Source organism: Protopterus annectens, chromosome 7.part0, assembly GCF_019279795.1.
Source record: "Protopterus annectens isolate FY-2018-M chromosome 7.part0, PAN1.0, whole genome shotgun sequence".
Taxonomy (NCBI): domain Eukaryota; kingdom Metazoa; phylum Chordata; order Ceratodontiformes; family Protopteridae; genus Protopterus; species Protopterus annectens.
The window spans coordinates 681414049-681436901 of NC_056739.1; positions in this window are offsets into that span (position 1 = coordinate 681414049).

The following is a 22853-nucleotide window of genomic DNA, read 5'->3' on the forward strand; positions in this document are numbered from 1 at the left end:
TAAAAGACAAAGTTTTCTGTGAGAACAAAAAGAAAGGTCCACAAATGTTTTTTTTTTTTTTAATTTATTTAACATTTATTTACCGGGAAAGTTCATCTGGTTGTCAGATTCCTTATCCTAGGAGACCCCAAGGAGAAAAGCTCCATAATTACAATGATGTTTTACATGCAATGAAATACAATGAATGATATTAGCTGCCATTTATGTATGAGTCTACTCTTTTGTTATTCATATTTTTGAGTGATAATCTTAGCCTAAGAGTACTTACACTTCCTTCTGGAGTACTGTACTCCCCTATGCAATTTAATCCTGTCCTCTGGCTACTTCTTCCCCCTATATACAATTTCATTACTTTAAATACTTCTCCATAGCCCTTACCTACTCTATCTGTCTTACATTCTGTAAATACAGACCTTCCTCTTACTAGTAAGTGGTACCAGTTACTGGACTACTGACAATATTATTCTTTATTCTTAATATTTTGGAAGTTATCTGTCCCTTCATTCCATAATTAAAAAAAATAAAGTCATCTGTCAGAACCAAGGGAAAAGTCTGTGAATAACATTGTTGTTACATTTCTGGTTCTTACCATTCAGCTCTGACTCCTCTTTCTTCATATTTACATTCCTTTGAGTATAATATCAAGATTCTCATTTTAATTTATAAAGGAAGCCCCTGATCTGGGAAGGCCCTTGCAGTGCGTATCTGTAATCTGTATCAAACCTTTGAAGCCAGGGACACATGCATGGGATAAAGCATTGAGGAGCTGACTCTGACTCTCTCCATTAGTAGTAGAGGGGGCAGTCCTGGTGTACATTTTCTATTTCCCAGCCATAGATTCAAGATGTGCTTAAAAATGGACAGGGATGAACTTTGTTTTATGTGGAAAGGGAGTCTGTTCCAGAGCAGATGTAACCTGTGCAAGATGTACCTGTCCCTCAACAACATGCTGTTGATGTTGCAGAAGAGATTTAGATCCCTCAACCAAGTATTTCTGATGTCCTGATGCTATTTGACTTGCTGATGTGCAGCAAATCTATCAGCACTGCGTTGGAAGATTTTCTAACATTTAGCATTCATTCCAATATTACATTAATTGCCCAAATCCTGCCTTTCCTTAAATTTTACTCCTCTTCCTGATCATTATTCTGTATGAATTGTTCATACAAATTCCACTTATTTCAGTGTAATTTGTTACTTTCCTTTTCTAAAGGCCACCCTCCAATTAGTTTGTCTCCTTTACAATATTTAATTGTTTGGTTATGGTCAGTTTTTAGTAATTGTGCTAGGACAGCCAGTAGCATTAAACAAAGCAAGGACTTACTATGCCTAGGCAACTCAGATCCTCTACTCCAGAGCAAAAAAAAAAAAAATATATATATATATATATATATATATATATATATAAAAACACACACACACACACACACACATATATATATATATATATATATATATATATATATATATATATATATATATATATATATATATGAGTCTACTTCACATAATCGAATGTCCAAATGTTTGACTTTCATATGGCCGAGACAATATGATCGAACATTTGAATGTTGGAGAATGTGAAAAAAAATAAACAAAAACAAACAAAAACAATTAACAGTGCTAGCGGGGGGGCCCTCCCTGCACCTCCCGTTCTATTTAAATATACTAACTCCGAGATCGCACTACATTGCGGTAAAGGGAACTCTTCCTGTTCCACGCTCTATGGAGATCCCCATTCAGACCGTTCGAACTTTTAAAAGTTCGATTATATGGTCATGGCCATATGAAAGTCGAGCTTTTAAAAGTTCGACCATCTGAAGGGGACCCATATATATATATATATATATATATATATATATATATATATATATATATATTAATTTCCCTTATTACAATCTTACAATCTTTTGCTCCCCGATACTCCTGACAAAGTACTCTGTAGAGAAATGTTAAAATCTGCCAACTTGTTACATTCCAAAAATCATTTCCATTTACATAAGCCTTTCCCTTCACACCACTGGGAATTGCTACTTACCAAACAAAAAGTTCACTAAGTGTGCTTGCAAACACTTCCATACAAAACCCTAAAGTTTCTGGACTTCAGAGCCATACAAATGTCTTTCCAATGTTGCTTTGTATATTGCCTTTCCATTCTCCCTTCCCAGTTCAGTCTTTTCTAACTTATTCTAATTGATTCTTATGGTTACTAATTTTATATGCCCCCTAATTATCCTTTTTAACATCTGTTCTAGTCTCAGCTAAAAACTCAACCAGAGATGGTCTTTCACTTAACACTACCCTATCCCTTTGCTTTTGCCTATGACCTCTTTTTAATCCCTGGTAGGGAATATTGGCCCAAATTCAGTAAAGTTTACTTGGTCATTTTTTTCCATGTGAGCATCACGGCAAGATGTGAAAATGGGAGCAGTGAGTTTTAGATTCAGTAAACTCCATGTAGCGATGTGCAATCACGTGCAATAACAAAAACTTTTGTGGAATGCAAATTTCAGAATAAGTAGTTGAAATTTATGCTAATGAAGCCAAACAACACGGTGGAGTGATCCAACACCTTTGAATACAACCATGTAGACTCCGTGTCCATGTTGGTAGTGTAGGTGGAAATTTTCCACGTGCAGGAGTCTACATGGAAGCAAGGGCATGCAAAAGTCCAGAAATATTGACAGAATGTCCATGAAAAGGTAACAACACACATATAATGGGCGATATATACACTGTGGCTGTCCAAAAGCATCAGGGTGTGTGTGTGTGTCAGATTAGTATACATTTCTTTACCACATGTTTGCACAGTGTGGCGCTTGCCACAAAAGGTGTTAAATATGAATAACAGAAACATCACTGAAAAAAGGAATATAATGTAGTGTCACAATAGATAGAATAATACCCTGCCTTGTGTCTTTAAAATCAAGCTCCCATGCTGTTGCCCATCTTACACAGATGCTAACCATGTAGATTCCAGGCAGACAGCACTGTAATTATGCAAACCAATGCAAAAAGCAGTAGATTTGTTAAATCATAAAAAGCAGGAACTGTGAAGGGCTGTTAACTTTGTGTAAGCTCTTACACAGTGTTTATGTTTTCCATGGATGTCGATGACATCAGGGGGGTGTGTCAGGTAACTTTCTTGTTTTTTTTTTTGTGGGTGTTTTACACATGTTTGTGCAGTGGGCAGCTTCACGCAAGTGGTTATGGTGATGCATACCTTGTTTGTGTGACTAGACCGCCCACGTATCAGACATAAGCTAGACATCCAAAAATAGAAACCAAATGCATTCAGTCAATATTGCTGAGCACTGCTGGACATCTTACAAACCCAGCAATTGGGGCTGTGCACTGCTCATTTCCTCCAGTTCTAAGAGTCTGCATAACTACTCCTGTGGCAACAGGTGTTAGGTATTGGACTGGAGTGCAGGTGGCCCTGGGGTCAAGTACAGGGTATGGCAAATTTTCTCATACTGTTCTGACATTGCATCTTATAGAAATGAAGTGTAGCCAGTGCTTTCTGTATGTTTTGTGACAACATGGATGAAAATATAAAATTTCCCATGCTTTACCTTGGTTATGCACAGCTTCACTCTGCTGCATGCCAGTGTGCACAGCATAATACTGCACACTGCAGCAGGACCTTTAAATCATGTTTATTATATCCTAAACAGGTGAAGTCCATCTTCATTAGCCAATCCCATTTGGTGGAACTTCTTAAAAAATGTACAAAGTATGCATACAGCCTACATTCTGATTTTCCCTCGATACTTCAAGACCATTGGAGTAGAGACTTGGAAATTTTAACAGAGATAATGCTAGGGGCTGCTGCAGCTATTCAAGATCTGCATGTGCTAGAGGCTGAAGTCAATGCTGCTGGTGCTGCTGGCAGTAGGCCTGGGCCGAGAAGGAGAAAAGTGTTCAGGTCCAGTGTAACCTTCCAGATGCTACATAAGCTGGAGATTGTAGAGTACTACAGGGTGGACAGAGACATATTATAAGAACTCAGTGAACTCTGCCGCCCCCAACTCAGAGCCAAAGCCAACTAAGGGGAACCCATCCCAGTGGAAACTAAGGTATGTGTAGCCCTTAAGATATCAGCTACAAGTACTTTTCAAAGACCAACTGGGGACATGATGGGGGTGTCACAAGTATCATCATCATCAGTTCCTGACTACATGCCAGTGAGCACATATCATTTCCCCTTTCCCCTGAGGAGAGGGACAGCAATATGCAACAGCTATACCATGTTGCACATTGCCCTGAAGTACTGGCTGCCATAGACTGCACTTATGTACACATCAAGTCACCACCTGATGGGCAGGGTGGAATCTCCATTAACTACAATGGATATCACTCCATCAACTGCCAAGTTGTGTGCAATGCCCAGGGGATTATAATGAATGTGTGTGCTGGCATAACCCTGGCAGTTATCATGACACCCATATCTGGCACACATCACATCTGTACCAGCTGTTTGATAGGGGGTACATCCCATGGGGACATTTACTGGGGGGTGCTGGCTATGCCTTATAACTACAGACATTGCCAACATACTGGCAGACAGGTTCAGTGCAAACTTCACCCCCCTCTCCCCCCCTAAAGGAAAGATAACTATCCCAGCAGAGTGTAGCCTCCCAGACATCTCAAATGTGCAGGTGAAAGCTGCTCTCTCTAAAGCTAAAAACACAGCATCAATGGGACCGGATGGTGTCCCCAGCTGTGTGCTACACGAGCTAAATGAGGAATTAAACCCGCACATAAGGCAGCTGTTTAATCTCAGCCTTACCACAGGATACGTGCCCAAGGAGTGGTGTACGGCAATTGTGGTCCCACTCCACAAAGGCGGTGCCTCTACGGACCCTGGTAATTACCGCCCCGTAAGCTTAACAAGTCTAGTCTGCAAAGCTATGGAGAGGATCATAATGGAGCTCATAAACAAAGATATAGGGGACTTGCAGACATTGGACCCGACCCAGTTTGGCTTCGTCAAGGGCAGATCATGCCTTTTGAACTTGGTCGACTTCTTGAAACAGTCACCAAGGCCATTGATGAGGGAAAGGCAGTCCATACAGCCTACCTTGACCTTGCAAAGGCCTTCGACACAATACCCCACTCGGGTATTGTAGAAAACTTACCAGCTTAAATGTAAACCCATATGTCACAAGATGGGTTGCAAACTGGCTTAAGGACAGAACCCACAGGGTTAGAGTTGCTGGCGCTGTGTCAGACTCCAAGCCAGTCACAAGTGGTGTCCCATAGGGCTCGGTCCTTGGCCCCCTATTGTTCGGCATCTACTTCTCAGAAGTACAGGCCAACATGGGAGGACTTTGGCTGACAAAGTTTGCAGACGACTGCAAACTGGGCGCCATAGTGGAAAGTGCATCGGACACGGATATCCTTCAGAAGGGACTCACGGAAACAGATAGCTGGTGCCAGAGCCATGGCCTGAAGTTAAACGCCAAAAAATGTATAGTCATACCCTTCAGGAAAAACAAGGTAACCCCAAACTACCATATAGGTGGCAATCCACAAGCACAGAAGAGGTTATCAGGGACCTGGGGACCCAGGTTGACAGTGGCCTTTCTTTTGACACTCACGTTGCTAAAGTGGTTAGAAAGACCTTCTACATTGCCCACCTGATCATGAAGGGATTCACATCCAGATCTAGTGAGGTCATTGTTCCCCTGTACTCTTCACTTATCAGACCAATGATCGAGTACAATGCCCCATTCGGGATGTATCTCACCCAACATCTGCAGCAATTGGAGAGACCCCAAAAGTTCCTCACCAAAAGGATAAAGGGACTCCAAAATCTGTCATATGCTGCCAGATTGAAGAAACTCCAGCTCTATTCAGTTGCATACCGTCTGCTCAGAGGTGACATTTGCCTGACATACAAGGCCATGTCCAACCCGGATTAATGGACATGCTCCACCTCAAAAAATCCAAATCCACCAAAACCACTAGAGCAAGCGACTTAAACCTTAGCACGGATATAAATAGGACATGCTGGAGGGATAGATTTATCACTCAGAGACTCCCTATGCTGTGGAATAAAATCCCGATCCATGTGAGGCAGAGCACCTCGCTGGCTCTGTTCAAGAGAAATCTTGACCTGTGGATGGGAGATCGTAGGTTTATCCCGGGAATCATCTCTGTGTCACTGCTGGACAGAGACACAACAAACTAATGGGCACAGTATTTTTTCATATAAGGGGTGGCGTAAGCCACAAAAATTTGGGCTAGGCTTATAAATGCCTTAGGGCAGATAGCCTAGTATAAACCTATGAACCTATGAACCTATGATGACACCCATCAGAAATGCACACACACACCCACAGAAGAATGTCATAATGAGGCACACACAGAAACTAGAAACATCATAGAGTATGTGTTTGGGTTTTGGAAGTCATGGTTCTGGTGTGTAGCTATATCTAGTGGAGCCTTGTAGTATACTCCATGTACATTACACAAATATTTACAGTATATGCTATACTCCACAATCTGATCCTGTGGAAACAGCTGCAGCAGGAACAGCAAAGGGAAGGGAAACTCACCCTCCCCACACCGATGCCTAGGTCACAACAGTCACAATCACAGGAGGACTCAGAGGAGGAACCCCCACCACTTAATGACCTAGGGACTAATATATTTTCCCTACTCACACACATGCATTATAAATGATGCCAGGCAACTCACACAACCTGCAGCTACAGTTGTGTTAACCACTGCATTTACAAGGTAGGTCCTTGTCTTGTGGAGTATTATGACATACCCTTTGTATCTATGAACTTGATACAGTGTGCAAGTAAATAGTGGTGTATTTATACAGAAAATTAAGTAACATATGACTACTGGCACTATTTTACTAGTATGTGTCCCTTTGTAATTAATAGGCCTCATGGATTAAACCTTCATACAGTCCTAGTGCAGCAGATTACTGGTACATTATTCAAGACAGAAGTTAGAAAGTGAGGCTACAAATTGCAGTTTCTGACATCAGACTTGTATGTATACTAACAGTAGATGTGGTTTGCCCCCCCAAAAAACAGGGGTGTCCCCTTGTAACTGCTATAATAGAAACTCATCTGTATTGCCCTCAAACCCACAGTAAATGGGTGTTTGTCACAATTATTATTCACCACATTTCCAAGAGAATGCTGTAGATTTGGTCATACATTGTACGAGTTAGGTAACTCATGTATAGCAGTGTACATTGTTGTGCAGGTAATTCTGGCAAGCTGCTTCTGTGGCCAAAAGGACTAAGGCAGCCATCCTGTCTGATAAAGCTGTAATGTTGTTGAGGGTTTGAATCCTGATATAAATAGAGGTTTTGAATGAGTACTAGCAATAGCTTGTGCTTTACAGACTGCAAATCTGCATCCCACGCTGTCATCAAGTTTGTCTTATTCCACAATTGTGTGATGCACTGCATATTTAAACCTTTTTGATAAGGCTTAGCTGGCTTGTGCAGAGCACAGCAGTGCAGAAACAGTGAAATAAGAAATAGGATTTGTGTCTGACCGACAACCATAGACACCGGATACATTCAATCAATGCCGTTAGTAATCGGGAGTTCCTGTCCCGGCTTAGGGATAGGAGTGGGCTGTAGTAGCAGGTATGTATTACATAATAGTAAAACTCAGATGTGAGCAATGCACCTTGTGTTTGAGCACTGCATACCGATATGCAGACAGTATAAAAAAGGCAAAGGTTCATGCATGTATACTTAGCTAACCATAACACTCTATATAATATATATATATATATATATATATATATATATATATATATATATATATATATATATATATATATATATATATATTTATATATGTAGCTATAAGATATATATATATATATATATATATATAGATATATGGATATATATGTATGTCCATAGTGCCCTACATACCTATCAAGCTCTTAGAGTAGCAAATCAGGAGAATGCAACAAATAATGGGGGATATTGCACTTACAAACTTTGAAAGGTTATAGATTAACAGGTGTTGCATTTCCATGATTTTTCTGAAGGATATGACATGTGAAATGCAGATGTCTGCCATTATTTACTGACCTAATTTCTCGATGATTTGCCATTGATTTTCCAGAAGGCCACAATCTTGTGTGAAACAGACTACAAATATATGTCAAACATCTGAACATTATGCAAACATCTGGACAGTTGAGAGGTATGGTGCCCTGTCATTGTCAGACACCATGTCTCCCCTAAGACTACATGTGTAAACATTCCAAACTGATGGCACAATATAAGTATATGTACATATATTGACAAGGCATCACTTTGTTTCCCCACCAGTAATGACAGCAACAAGCACAACAACCCTGGGTCACCTTGAGTTTTCCACGCATATATCATCCCCTGTACAAGTTGCAATGCATGATGTTGTGTTCATCCTCATGGACAGGGCCAACCAATGGTGCTCACAGGCCTGCTCATCCAAACACAAACAGACAAATAGGCTCAATAAGGGTATTGTTGTTACATGACTAAGCTATTAATAGTATTTGTCTACTAGGCTGCTAGCCTCAGATGACACTATGAGGCAATGCAGGCCTCTCAAGCTGTAAGATCACCTGCAGTCCTATTAAAATCCAATTTGTACTGTGGAATGTTCATTAATTACTTTAATCTGTAGTGTGTAAACTTAGATAGGTAGGAGTTCTAATTTTACTGCAGTCAACTGTGCATGTATCCCAATGCAGTTTCACAAATAGTGTGTTTCCATTGTTTTGGTGCTTGCACAAACATCCAGTTGAGGCAGGCATCCAAAGTCTTGTCCCCCATGTGGCCTGCTGAAGTCATCTACCATAAGATCACCTGCAGTCCTATTAAAACGAGACTTGTGCTGTGGCACGTGCATTAAGTACTCTGATCTATAGCATGTAAACCTAGATAGGTAGGTGTTCTATTCTTACTGCAGTCAAGTACGTATGTGTGTGTGAGTGTGTGTGAGTTTGTGTGTGTGTGTGTGTGTGTGTGTGTGTGTGTGTGTGTGTGTGTGTGTGTGTGTGTGTGTGTGTGTATGTGTGTTTAAATAGAATTGGAAGTGTGTGTCCCACACTAAGTTCTCAAATGGCATGCTTTTGCACTGTTTTGATGTTTGCACAAACACCCAGCCAAGGCAGGCCTCCAACATCTTTTCCCCATGTGGCCTACTGATATCATCTACCATAGGATCACCTGCGATCCTGCTAAAATCAGACTTGTGCTATGGTGCATGCATTATGTACTCTGATCTGTAGTATGTAAACCTAGATAGGTAGGTACTCTATTCTCATTGCTGTCAACTGTGTGTGTGTGTGTGTGTGTGTGTGTGTGTGTGTGTGTGTGTGTGTGTGTGTGTGTGTGTGTGTGTGTGTGTGTGTGTGTGTGTGTATACTACACACTGAGTTCTCAAATGGCATGGTTTTGAACTATTTTGGTGCTTGCATAAACACCCAGTCGAGGCAGGCCTCCAACCTCCTGTTCCACACTTGGCCTGCTGATGTCATCTACCATAAGAGATCACTTGCAGTGCTGTTAAACTCAGATTTAGGATCATAGGAATTTATTAGGCTATTGGGCCTGAGGCCCTTACAAGCCTAGCCAAGAATCTAGCCCATGTTTCAACAAGTCAGCACCCTATGCCACTGTTGGGCAGGGACATAGGTGGAATCCCAGGGCTGTATTTTCTGCCCCCCATCCAGTTATCCAGATTGTGCTTAAAAAGGTTTAATGAGGTACTCTGCTTTATGTGGAGAGGGAGTCTATTCCACAAAAGGGGGAGTCTCTGGGACACAAATCTGTCCTGCAAACAAGTCCTATTGATGTCACAGACCAGGTTGAGGTCTCACATGTGGGTTACTCGAGTGGAGCTTGACTTGCAGATATGCAGCAGTCCCATCAGGGCGAGGTCTGAGATTGCTTTGTATGCCAGACAGAGATCACCTCTGAGGAGTCTGTAGGAGACTGAATAGAGGGGCAGGGCTTTTAGCCTAGCTGTATAGGGGAGATGTTTGAGGCCCTGGATTCTCTGGTTGAGGATTCTCTGTGGTCTCTCCAGCTGCTGCATGTACTCTGTGAGGTACATGCCGAAAGTGGCATTGTATTCAATAATCTGTCTTATAAGGGAAGAATACAGGGATGTTATGACCACCTTGGCCCTGGATGAGATACCCTTATTAATGAGGTGGGCCATGAAGAAAGCTTTCTGTACAATGGAGGCAATACAGTGGTCAAAAGTCAGTTTGCTATTAACCTGGGTTCCCAAGTCCCTCACAACTGATTGCATGCTTAGTGCCTTATTATCAATGTGATAATTTGTGGGGACATCATTCTCCTCAAAAGGGATGATGATGCATTTTTGACATTAAGTTTGAGGCCATGTTTCTGGCACCAGTCATTTGCTTGGGTGAGACCCTCTTGCATCATTAGGGGAATTGATGACAGCACCCAGCTTGCAATCATCTGCAAACTTGGTGAGCTGTAGCCCACTAGATTTGGCCTGCACCTCTGAGAAGTATATCCCAAGCAGCAGAGGCCCCATGACCGATCCCTGTGGTATACTGCTTGTTATGAGACTACTACTTGAGGTGTCTTCTCCTCTTTTGACTAGGTGGGTTCTATCAGTGAGCCAGTTTGCTACTCATCTGGTACCATATGGATTGATGCCAAGTTGAGAGAGTTTATCTTTTATACCTGAGTGGGGAATAGTATCGAAGGCCTTGGCCTGGTAAAGGTAGGCGGTGTGCACTGTCTTCCTCTCATCTATGGCCTTGGTGACTGTTTCAAAGAAGTTGACCAAATTTATCAGGCATGACCTCCCCTTGACAAAACCAAACTGTGTGAGATCAAGTGTCTGGAGATTGCCAATGTCCTTGTTAATGAGGTCCATGATAATCTGCTCCATGGTCTTCCAGATCAAGCTAGTTAGGCTGATGGGTCTATAATTTCCTGGATCAGTGGATGCTCCACCTTTGTAGAAAGGGATGACAGTAGCTGTCCTCCACTCAGCTGGGACAAAGCTGGTGCTCAGACTTTGGTTGAATAGGGTGCTTAATGGTGCTGCAAATTCCTGACTGAGTTCATGTGTTATCAGTTCCCATGGATGCTGTACTTTTTGCCTTTGAGAGGGCAGTGATGACTTGCTCCCTAGAGATAAGGGGAGGGAGGCAGGTAATGGGTATGTCCTCTTTTACTGATGGGTGGGGCAGTGGAGTGAAGTTTTCACTGAACCTGTCTGCCAGCAAGTTGGCTATATCTACAGGGTCTGTGTATGTGATGTCCTTGACCACCAGTTCTGAGCAGATCTGAGTGCTTCCCTTGAGATTGTGGACATATGTAAAGAAAGCCTTATGACTGTCTTTAGTAGATGTGGCCAGTTTGGAATCGAAGTTTGCTTTGGAGGATTTCACTAGTGATCTTATTTGCTTGTTCAGGCTAAGGAAAGATTGCTTCCAATTAGACATCTGCTCTTTCTTGGTCCTGAATAGCATTTCTTTCCTTTTATTATAGAGATTATTTATTGTAGATGTCCACCAGATAGGTTTACTCTTCCTTGAGGAGGAGGATTTCAATGCTGTCTGGTATTCCTGATTCCATGCAGCTATATAAATGCTCATATAGTACTTTGGTGTAAATTTGGACATATGTGCCAGTTTCTGTCGAGGGGGTGTGGGCTGTGCAGCTGTTTATACCTTCCCTCAGGAAGTTGTAATCAGCTTTGGACAAGTTCTTTTGTTTGACCCTAGCTGGGGGGGGGTGATGGTGACTTCAAAAGTGACTGCTTTGTGGTCAGATGTTACCAGGGATGATGACACTGTAGGGATGGTGCAGTGGTTACTCATGTTGGTCAATACCAAGTCCAAGATATTTTCACCTCTTGTGGGGGTGTCAACCAACTGGTCCAAGACATTTGCATTGATGAAATCAAGGAATCTCTGGGCATTTGTGTTTTGGCATGAGTATTTCTTCCAATCTATGGCTGAATAGATAAAGTCGCTCAGGATCAGGGTAAAGGGTTTAATCTTGATAGATTCTTGAGTCAGAGTTGGAGGCCTGTGGCTAGCTATGATTTGAATAGGGGTCTTGTCAATTGTTAACTGCATCTGGAGTGTTTCCTGTGCATCATACTCTTTGACCAGCTTACTGGTGTGTATGTCTTTTATATATATATATATATATATATATATATATATATATATATATATATATATATATATATATATATTGCAACTCCACCTCCTTTTGTTTTGCTCCCCATGGCTTGGGGTCTGAAAGAATGATAGAATGAGTAACCAGGTATGGCTGGGGTGCTCTCTGCAGCTTTGAACCAGGTTTCTGTGACTGCACAAATGTCAAATTCGTCCAGGGTTAAGAATCCTTGCAATGAGCGCAGTTTCATGTTTAGACTCCTAGTGTTTAGCAGCATAGCCTTTAATTTACATTTTGATGAAATTGTCATGTTGGTAGTTTTGACCTCATGGCACTGCCTAAAAAAGGCACTATGGGGAGGCAAGAGCCTTTTCCAGGCGTCTGAAGTCCAAGGGAGACAGATGAAGGCCATCTCTGGCAAATCATCATGGCCTGTCAATCATGTCATCCTAGGCTGCCTGATACTGGATCCCTTTTGAATGACACCAGAAACTAAGCCAGTTGTTAAAGTCAATCATTTTCTGTTTGTATTGAGACATCATTCTGGGTGATGGTAGAATGCTGCTTAAGGCTAGGGACATACCTGCCTGGGACACATAATCAGTGAGCTCAATCATGTGTCTCTTCATATAGTCCAGGGAGGTGCATCTCTAGTCATTCACTCCAACATGGACTATGACAGAGTCATAACAGTACCTGTTGAGAGACTTGAGTGCATTGGTGATATGGCAGATTCTGGCACCCAGCAAACAACTAACCATGACTTTTGTGTCTTACAATGGAGTCTCCTATTACTAATATGTTGGGTTTATGTTTAGACCTTAGTGGCTGTGGGACACAGGTGTGTGAACTATGTGTGGTGTGTGGTGAGCAGTGGTGTTTGCGTGCGTTTATGCCTCAGAGGTCTCTTTTGTTTGGGTATGCCTTTGTTGAGGGCCTCCACATATGTGGGAGTGTGTTGTGTAGGTGTGGGTGGTGTTTGAGGTGTGGTGTTCATGTTGCCAACCTTCGCAGTGCCAGAAATACTGGTTTGTGGGTGAGAGAGCAATGCCACTAGGTGCTTGACTTATTTGCATCTCTCACAAATTGTGTTCCTAGGTGGTAGTAATAGTAGTAGTAGTAGGCTGTCCATGTACATGAGGCAGTTGCTACACTGTCTCAGAATAGCCATATCAACCAGACTGGCAGGAGAAAATGTAGGAAATTGTCCATCCATATTTGTCAGAAACTGAAAGAGCTAAGAGGGTAAAGGGAGGAAGGTCTACGAGTAGTACTACTAAATTATAACACAAGTGCTACTAAGGGAAAATGTGTAGCTGGAATACCTCAAAAAGGGTTAAAAACCATGCAGCTGAAGCTTTGGATGCCACAGACCTGTATCTAGACTAACAGTTCAGACTAATGGTGAGTGTGGAAGACAGGTGTAGAAGAGAGAGCATGCATGATGGAGAGTGTGGAGAAGAGTGTCAGAAGTGATCTTTGACAGACAGGTTCCAATAATACTGACATGGAGGATCTACAAGATGGTAGTGACACCAGCTATGTCGTATGGGTTGCAGATGGTGCTACTGAAAAAAGGCAGGAGTCATAACAGGTGTTAGTAGAGTTCTGGATGTTACAGTTTGTATTGTGTGGGCCAAGGATGGATGGGAGTATTAACCATATATTACAGTGTCAAATCAGGTTGTCCCAGTTTGGAGATGAAGACAGAGTGGTGGGATTGTGCTGATTTGGACATGTGCTTGGTATACTGGGGGAAGGATGCTAAGGATGGAGCTGCCAGGTTAAATGAAAACAGTATGGTCTAAGATAAGGTGTATGGATGTGGTGACAGAGGACATGTAGGTGGTTGGTGTGATAGAGCAAGATGCAGAGAATGGTTAGAAATGGAATCAGAACATTTTCTGTTGCAAGTTGTAATGGTACTGTCCAAAAGAATAGGTAGAAGAAGATGACATCTCTATTTGGGGAAACCCCTTCTGTACATTTGCAGCATGAGTGTACAGTTGGAGTATCTAATTGATGGTTACTGTGTCTGGACTCATTTTGGGCTTTAACAGTGTGTCTTTGTATTACCTGCTCTAGATTGTGTGCAGAGGCTGTAATATTTTGCCCTCATACATGCAGAAATATCAATACACTTGCTGTCAAATACAATTGGCTGCTGCTATGTAGCAGAGCAGATCTAGCTGTCAGAACCTCTGTTGCATAACAATCAGCAATTTACCCACTTACCTATCAATAACAGAGGTATTGATCCACCTTATGAAGGACATCATAATGTACACCCAATAGATTAGTCACCTGAAAATGGCAGTCAGATCACATATACTCCTCCTGTTTGCATTCTCTTTGCAGATACCAGGTTCAAATCTCCCATTATCAACTATCATTTCCCCTCTGTTTACCCTGCTAGCATAGTTGACATGAGTTCCTGCAGATAATGCCTCATGTGCAGCGAATAGCCTGCATCCCCTACATCACTGAATCACAAATTTCAAGAGATCCATGTATAGTAGGGATCTCTAATCAGTGCTAGCTTCCAGGTGTATAACACTAGAAAGGTTGTCTGCTCACACACCTTGACTGCTACTCATAATATGCACCTAACACAAACCATCATGTATAGAGGAGCTCAACAAACCAACCTAAACAGCAGACACATCCTAAACACAATCAATCTACAAGCAGACAATACACATCAGACATATAATCACCACTGTGTCACCACAGAAGTGCTCAAGGCAATGGGTATGTACCTGAAAGGTTTTCATAACAGTTGTCTGTATAGTGACATGTGCAGATTCCCCACTCAACAGCTTAAGCTAGGATATGTTTAGTGTCAGCTGTATGGCAGACATAGTCATCACAGCACACATGCAATCGAGTCTCTCAGCAAGTCCCACTCTTATTCCAGCATACTTCATCTTGGTATGCACAACTTGAGATGTGACTATAGGAAATATATGAACACAGACATGATTGAGCTCTCTAAAAATGGGTCCCCGCCAGGTATGTCCATATGTCTGAGCAGCATTATGCCCTCACCTAGGCTGATACCACTATATAAAGAACAACATATTCACTGAACTTGCCTAAATTTGCAGTGTACCAGAACTTTTTATTAAATGCTTTTGTCTGCTTTACAGCTTGACTTCCTCAGAATACAATCCACTTTATCTTCATTTCTATTTAAATACACACTCAATCACGTCCTTAAATAACACTCAATTGATTCCTTAAAAACATACAAACATCTAAAAATATATTCATGGCAAGCACACACACACACACACACACACACACACACACACACGCACACACGCACACACACACACACACACACACACACACACACGCACACACACACACACACACACACACACACACACACACACACACACACACACACACACACACACACACACACACACACAGTCCAAACAGTATTGCCATAGAGCATGTTTTTCAGCTACTGCACTCACTGTGCAGGGCCTACATACTACTGGCCGAGGGCACCATTACAATCCACCGACATGTCCCTCAATGCTCATAGTATGTGCTATGCTACCCAAGTTAACATAGTGGAAACAGCTGCAGCAGTATCATCAAGGGGACAGGGAACACATCCTACAAACAATGCCAGGGTCACCACAGCCACAGGCCAATGATGACTCAGAGGAGGAACCAGCAGCAGGTGTGGTTGTAGGCAGACATAGCCATGCTCAGTAAGTCCTTGCATTGGCTATGAGATAAGCCATAGCACACTGACTCAACACCTAGGAAGCTAAAACCATCTTCTGAGATTACTGTACATCTCTATTAGGAATGCATTAGAGATAGCAGTTATCACCCATCACTAAATAATACAACAGGCAGGATGCCATACATGTAGAGTAACCAGACCAATACAGTCTTCTTAGTGCCATAGCAGATACACATCTTTGCTCCCTCACCCCAGAAAGAACAGTCAGTGCTTGCTTGTGACATCCAACCTGTCTTTCCATAGCTGGCAGCTGCATATCATATTATTCCCAGTTAATATCCTTTGACATTGTAAATGCAATGATATTGAATGGTGTACACCCTGCATGTCCCAGACTACTGAACAGATAACTGATGAATGACCAAGAAACACAGACATGTAAAATATTGCTGTATATTTGTAAGCAAGCATCATAATGGGGTGTGTAATCAGTAAGTGCAGTACTGTAAAAGTGAAACATTTCACAAGATGTACAGGTAACATGTAATACTTATGCAGAATTTTGCTGTCACCCAGAGGGATGTTGCAATTCAATCAGGAAATGCTTGACCTTAACAACTGGCTTGTGATCCTGTGCCATTCCAGGGGGATCCAGTACCTGAGAGCATGGGATGATATGATCAACAGAGCATGATGCTTTGGCAGAGATGTGCTCCATCTATCTCAAATGGTCTTCATGCTTCTGGCAATGGTTCTTGCCACCCCCATAGTGCCTTTATTAGGAGACATGGTGAGGTTAACACTACCAGCATACAACTGTGAGCATATCAGACATTGAAGGCCATGCTACTAAATGCTAGGAGTCTAAACATGAATCTGTGCTGATTGCAAGCATTCATAAACCTGGGAAATGCTGACAACTGTGCGGTCAGAGACACATGGTACAAAGCTGCAGAGAGCAGCTCACCCCTACATGGTCACTCATTCTATCATACAGTCAGACCCCAAAGTGTGGGCACTTAAGCAATGAAATGTGGGGTGTCACTATATATGAAAGACATACACACCTCCAGCATGTACAGGCTGTATGATGCACAGAGAACACTGTATTGGTAGTTCACCATTGCCAAGACATCTAGCCACATCATAGCTAGCTACCAGCCCCCACATATGACCAGTGAGCCCATTCTTCCTATATGGAACTGATCAACTGTATCAGTACTCAGTTCTGTACCATGATCCTGGGTTACTTGAACTACCAAACATGCATTGAAAGACATATTCATGCCAGCACACAAATGGCCAGAGATCCATCAACAGTGGAAATGCAAACACCTGGGAGCATCGAGGTGCTATCCCCACATGAAGTGAAGGTCTTTTGGAGTTGATATTAGACAAAACAAGTAACCACTGCAGCATCCCAACAGTGTCATCCTCCAGGGTGAAAGCAACTATAAAGGGGCCACGTTTGCAGTCACCATCTCCCACAATACTCATCTAGCTAGGGTCAGACATACATACATACAACTCCAAAGTTGAATACAGCCTCCTGAGGGGTGGTATACACAGCTTTGTAGCTTCCCACCCCCTCTGTAGGAACTGGCACCATTGTCCACAAATACACAAACGTGCTATACGTGCATTTGTATAGATGCATGGTGTCAGTTATACCCGACATTACTTCATCATCCTCTGCTAGGATATGTACACCTGTCTGGTGGACATCTGCAATAAATAGTGTCTATAACAGGGATGACATACTGCTGTCTGAGACAAAGTAGAGGTAGGTGCCGATTTGACGCAATCTCACCTTAGCCTGAACTAGCAAATAACATCACTACTGGAATCCTGCAAAACAAACCCCAGTCCACATTGGTGGCATCCACTACAGACAGTTGTCTTCCCTTCTTTACATATGTCTGCAACATCACAGGAAGCACTCATATCTGTTTAGTAGTGGTGGTCAAGGACACCAGATATACAAGTGCTGTAGGTATAGCATGCGTGATGCTTGACAGATTCAATGTAGGCTGCACCCCTTTTTCCCCCATCAGTACATCAGGACATCTCCAGTACCTGCCCCCTTCCCCATATATGTAAGGAACAGGTCACCACTGCTATCTCAAAGTCATGATATACAGCCACCATGGGAGCCTATCACATCACAGGATGCATCCTATATGACCCCAAGCATGACCTTGAAGCACCATAAAGCATTGTATTCAACCATAGCCTGAATACCGCCTTTGTTCCAGCTGAGTGGAGAACATTCACTGCCACCCCTCTACATTAAGGTGGTGCGTCCACCAATCCGGCACATTATAGAACCATCAGCCTAAGTAGGCTGATCTGCAAGGCCATGGCACAGTGTATAGTGCACCTCATTAACAAGAACATTGGCAACCTCCACACACTCCATCATGCACAGTTAGGCTTTGTCAAGGCAGTGATCATGCCTGTTATAGTTGGTTGACCTCTTTGACACAGTCACCTAAGCCATGGGTGGTGAGTGACAGTGCATGCTGCCTACCTAGACCTGGCCAAAGACTTTGACAGTATTCCCCACTTGGCCATAATAGATATACACTCCTACATAGGCATCAGTCCATATGTCAGCAGATGGGTAGCACACTGGCACACTGACAGGGCCCACCTAGTCCACATAGGGGAATACCCCCAAGCAGTAGACCCATAACGAGTGGTGTAACCCAGTGTTCTGTGTTTGGCCCTCTGTTATGTACGATGTACTCTTCAGAGGTTCAGGGCAGAGCCACTGGGCTATGGCCAACCATGTTAGCAGACGACTGCATGCTGGGTGCTGTCACCGGATTCCCTAATGATGTGGACATCTGCCAAGAGAGTCTCATGCAGACACATCACTGGTGCCAGAAACATGACATCAGGCTGCATACCATGACATGCAGCGTCATACCCTTTGAGGAGAGTGACGTCCTCACATAGTATCACAGTACTAACAACATACTAAGCACACAATCAGGCAAGAGGGTTATGTGCACACAGGTTGATGGCAACATGACATTTGCCCACCATGTCACTTCCATTGTAAGGAGAAACCTCTACACGGCCCACCTCATACATGATGGTATGTCATCCAAGGACATGAGGGTCACAACATCCCTGTATTCCCCCAAATAAGGACCATTATTGAGTATAATGCTCCATTGGTCATTTACTTGGCAAAGCACATGCAGTAGCTGTGGAGAACACTGAGGTTCCCCAGCAGGGAATGCCCTGGCCTCACACATCTACCACACAGATTAGCCTGCCCCTCTACCCAGTTTCAAACAGACTCCTCAGAGGTGACCTCTGTCTGGCATACAAGGCGGTCACATGCTCTACCTTGATGGGACGGCTGCACAACTGCATGTCAGGCTCCACTCCATTAAACCGCACACACACCTTCAACTTGGTGTCACATCAACAGGACTTTTTGGTGGGTCAGATTTGTGTTGCACACACTCACTCAGCTGTGGAATGGACACCCTGTCCACATCAGCCAGGGTAGCTATTTACACCTTTTCAAGTGAGACCCGGATAATTGGATGGTTAACAGGACATACACACTTGGGATACCACCTGTGTACCTGTTGGACTTGGTCATCAGGTGCCGACTTGCATACACATGGGCTAAAGTCTGGGGTATGCTTGTGAGGCCTCAGGGCTAATAGACAAGTAACCTCATATGATCCTAGATATACCAGTTATGGCCCTGTATGATGTGGTGGACTGTATTGTTATTTGTCCAATTCTACCACTGTCATCTACTGTGGTGTGTCCCCTTTGTATTGCACACCATTACCATGTCATACATCCACCATCTGACAAATAGGTGAGTGGTACCACAGGTATATGGGGACAGTCCAGCAACATCTGTGTGACACACTTACAGAGAGCACAGCAAGCGCGTTGTAGGGTATCCACCTTGTGGGTGTCCAAGATCTGCAGTACACAGATGCTTGAAGAATGTGTACATGTGCCTGATATACATGGACACTCTGCCAGACAAATCTGGATGTCTGGAAAACAGTTGGAAAACATGTAATGTTTGTTACCAGACTATGGGAAATCTGGCTGTCACACGCCAGACACCTCAGAGAACAGTTATGGTACTTTAATATATGGTACTGTATTCATCCCCTCACATTGCATGCTCAGTATATACACTGAGTTGCTGAGGTAGAGCCTATGTCTCCCCACTACTACTGGCTATAACCTGCTGTCCCACTGTAGGGGGTCAACAAGTATGCTAGCCGTAGCTATCAGACGATGATATACAAGTGTTGAGTACACAGTGACCTAGCCAGAGTACATCAGAAACAGTCAAGGACACCTGGACAATGCTTGAACTATGCCTGTGTGACATTCATAGACTGAGAGGAGCAGACTGACAGTACATCATGTGATATGGCAGCTGTATCCACCAGTACTGACTGTCACTATTGTCTAATACACAATCCAGTCACATTCATACATGAGCTGACCATTGCTGGGGTGACTCAGGGGCCATAGGTGTGATGTATGCCAAAGCAGGCAGAGCCAAAAGGGAAGCCTGTAGCTGCTGGAGAGCTGACTAACAGCAGCATGTAATTCCAAGATATTTACCACAGACCTCTATTGTTGTAATCCCTATTTCCCATGCCTGCATGCCCCAACTGCATCCAATTAAATGGGGAATACTATTACATACCTGGTATAGTGCTGTACTCCTTTATGTGCAGAAATCCTTTGGTAGAATGCTGAGATAGCACAGTCTGTCATCATAGAGAAACTCACAGATCTGTGTACCATAGGCAGCAGCTTACCTTTTGTAGGTAATGGTCATGAACAGCTGATTGCCTGTGTACCAATGTGTGGCTCAGACTTGTTAATTGCATTCAGAACAGCTGGGTTGCATTTTCATTAGCCAAGGTCATGAGAACACAGTGCTGTATTTGAGGCCTTCATGTAGGTCTTTATCCTTTTCCTGGCCTGTGAGAATGACATTATCAAGGTGTGGGGACTATAGCATCACAGTGGGTAGGTTGAAATACTGTCCACTGTTTGGATTTATGTGGTATGTCCAAAGTTTTGCATGCTGTGTTTGGACATTGTGAAGAGACGTTCTGATTATGTGGCAGTTTACTGTTTAACAATGTGGGTTGAGGTCAGCAAGGAGACAGGCAGATGTGAGTGTCAAACATCATTTGCATCAGAATATCAGAATATGCATGCTGCTTCAGCAGCCTCTGGTCTATCATCTGTGTATGTTTGTAGGGGAAGACTTTGACACATGTCCCTGTCACTTGACCATTCCCTCCACCCCTTTACGTATGGGTGTTGTGTGGATTCCCTGCTCTAGGAGTTTGGGAGGTATGGTAGGTCTGTAGCAGGTAGTTGAACATACTGATGCATATGTTGAAGGCTGCAGCTGCTGCATTCTGCCCTGGAGTCACATTGTGGATTGCAAACACAGTGTGAGACAGCAAGCTATATATGTGAGTGAGGGAGCAGTGTCAGCTTTTGTCACAACATAGCCAGGGTGAGGGTACCCATAAATGTCCAGGTGAGGCATGTACCTCTTATACATATGTTATGTAATAGTGCCATCCAGAGAGTGGTAGGTAACATTTAAGACACCTATACATATATGTAAAGTGTGTCCCAACCTACAGGCCTTTGAGGTGTTAATATGGGTGGCAGTGACTGCAGTAGCAGAAAAAAGTTGTGCTTAAGATTGCACGACTCAGTCATTTAATTGTTTCAACAATCATGCACTTGACATGCAACACACTGGAATGGAAGCCAGGACTGTGGGTAGAAAAATGTCACACATGCCAGGAATGTAACAGATTGAGCTACGGAATCAATACTCTAGCAGGTGTATTTGCAAGAGATATGTGCATGCATACAGTCTGTTACACAGGATTGGCAAGAACATGTATGATCATATAGGTATGGTGTGTGACACTGAACTGTCTGTCATGATTTCATAATCTGAATGTGTACTGACATGTCAGTACCTCAGCACACAGCATAGGTTGTGTGACAAGTGTAACAAATGCTGTTGGCACAACTATGGACATTCTGCAACAGTCTGTGCAGTTGTCAGCTCTACCTGCTATCCTAGGCCTCACGTAGATCCATTAACATTTATTTGTCTGTGTACTGGTTTGCTGTCTGTATCACAGTCCCAAGTACGTTGTTATTTTCCCCATTATATGTACAAGCATTGTGTCACTGGCAATAAGGATGTGTTTCTGGAAAACCAGCTGTTTCTCAGAGCTGCGTGACCTAGTGGACTGATGCACTGTGCTGTAGTTGACAGGGTCCTGAGATTGAAACCTGGCAGGGCTGAATATTTTTGTGATGTGCATCACTGTTAAACTGGAGAAGTTTATGGAAACACTTGCTAGTCTTCAAAGCTGAGTGGCCTAGTGAGCTAATGCTCTATACCATAGATGATACGATGACAGGTTTGAATCTTGCAAGGGTTCTCATTTTGCTGATGTGCAGAAAGACAGTTTTAAGTGGGTTTAAGTGGGTTTGCACAACGCTGTGCGATGCAACACACTGTTTAGTTCTGCTTAAACTTGGGCTAATTTAAAAAAAAGAAAAGAAAAAAGGGTGATAGGAAAGTGGCAAAATGGGGGCAAGCAGGGGGAAAAACAATGTGAAAGGCAGGTAGAGATGTGCAGGATGGGTGCAGGAAAGGACCATAGCTCTCCATTTTTTCTACAGCAACAGCTGTGTAGGTTGTGGACAATTTGGAATTTGAAGCCTCACATCCCAGAGGGGTGGGTGTGGGCAACATAACTTTATTGATTAATTAGTGTAATGATTGATTGATGGCAGTGTAGATGTGGGAAAAATGGACAGTTATGTATGGGGCGATATTTTTTTTTGTGGGACAGATGCTCTTTTTTTAAGGAGAGAGTGGAGTGTTGGGGAAGGGATATAGGTACATGTGGGGAGGTAAGTTGTGTT